The sequence below is a fragment of the Octopus bimaculoides genome, chromosome 1 (assembly GCF_001194135.2).
Source record: "Octopus bimaculoides isolate UCB-OBI-ISO-001 chromosome 1, ASM119413v2, whole genome shotgun sequence".
Taxonomy (NCBI): Eukaryota; Metazoa; Mollusca; class Cephalopoda; order Octopoda; family Octopodidae; genus Octopus; species Octopus bimaculoides.
In genome coordinates this window covers 156587974-156589550 of record NC_068981.1, presented here as the reverse complement: position 1 = coordinate 156589550, position 1577 = coordinate 156587974, and positions in this window count along the sequence as shown.

The following is a 1577-nucleotide window of genomic DNA, read 5'->3' as shown; positions in this document are numbered from 1 at the left end:
GTGGCACATAAAAGACACCATTTCGAGCGTGGCCGTTTTCGTGCGGGTGACACGTAAAAGCACCCACTACACTCTCTGAGTGGTTGGCGTTAGGAAGGGCATCCAGCTGTAGAAACTCTGCCAAATTAGACTGGAGCCTGGTGTTGCCATCCGGTTTCACCAGTCCTCAGTCAAATCGTCCAACCCATGCTAGCATGGAAAGCGGACGTTAAACGATGATGATGATGATTTTGTCAGATGCGCTAACAATTCTACCAGTCCACTGCTTTAGATAGGTACATTATTTATTGATTATTGCAAGATAAGTTGACCTTGGTAGAATGTGAATTCTGAATGCAAGGAACATTAAATCATGAGCTGCTGAAATCTGATCTTTGATTGTTGAATCTCATGGAGGTGATGGCAAGTGACCGAGACTTCTGGCGATTTTCTGTGCTTGAGAAGAGATATCAAGCTAAGTGAAATCATGGTTGTGGCCAGTGCCAGTGAAACATAAAAAGCACTTATGCTGGTGTCATGTAAAAAGTACCCATGCCGGTGACAAGTAATAGGCACCACTGCTGGTGACATATAAAAGGCATCCATGCTGGTGACACATAAAACGCAACCAGTACACTGTGAAGTAGTTGGTATTAACAAGTACATCCAGCCATAGAAACCAAGCCAAAACAGATGACTGGTACAGCTCTCCGACTTACCATGTCTGGTCAAACCGTCTTATCCATTACAGCATAGAAAACAGACATTAAATGATGATGAATATAAAGAAGGAAAAAAGAAAGGGACATTTAACATTTCAAGCAAAACCCTCCTTTGAAAGACAGAAAAAGATGATTCAGTAGGTATGACAATAGTATGGATTACTGTAATATAATAATATAAATGTTTCCAAGATCATCCATAAGCTTTCAAGGACCTGTTATTTTTGCTTAGACACAAGGTCAGACTACATTGAACAGACACATGATCAAAAGTATTCCAACCATGACCATCCCATCTTTTTTAGAAATAGGCCTATGACTACACTATCCAATGTCCTTCCTTTACTTGAGACAATAGGGATGATTTGAGGGAGAGATTTGGCTGCTATTTCTAGAAGGTTAAGTGACCACAGAGAGACTCCTTCATTGACAGTTCTGGTTTCATAGTGTTGAGTGCCTTGGAGAAGATGCCATGCTGTCACAGATTTTAACAGAACTGATTGCCATTACTAATACCTAGGTGGGCTAAGCCAATAGAAAAGTGATACCTAAACTCTGTAGATTTAACTCAAGATGTCTGTGTTTGTACATATTTAGCTTTGGGTCTTTTGATTACAATATTTATTTATATAGTTAGGATTCTCATACAGATAATGTAATGCTTGGCCATTAGGGAAAAAATATTGCAAGGCTGTTGTAGTTTAATGTGAGGAAAAAAAGGAGGAGATATATCTTATCTTTTACTTGTTTCAGTCACAAGATTGTGGCCATGCTGGGGTACCGCCTTGAAGATTTTTTTTTTCTTCTTTCAGCTGTATGAATCAACTCCACAATTTCCTCACACACACAAAAAATAAAAAACTCAGATCGGAAGAG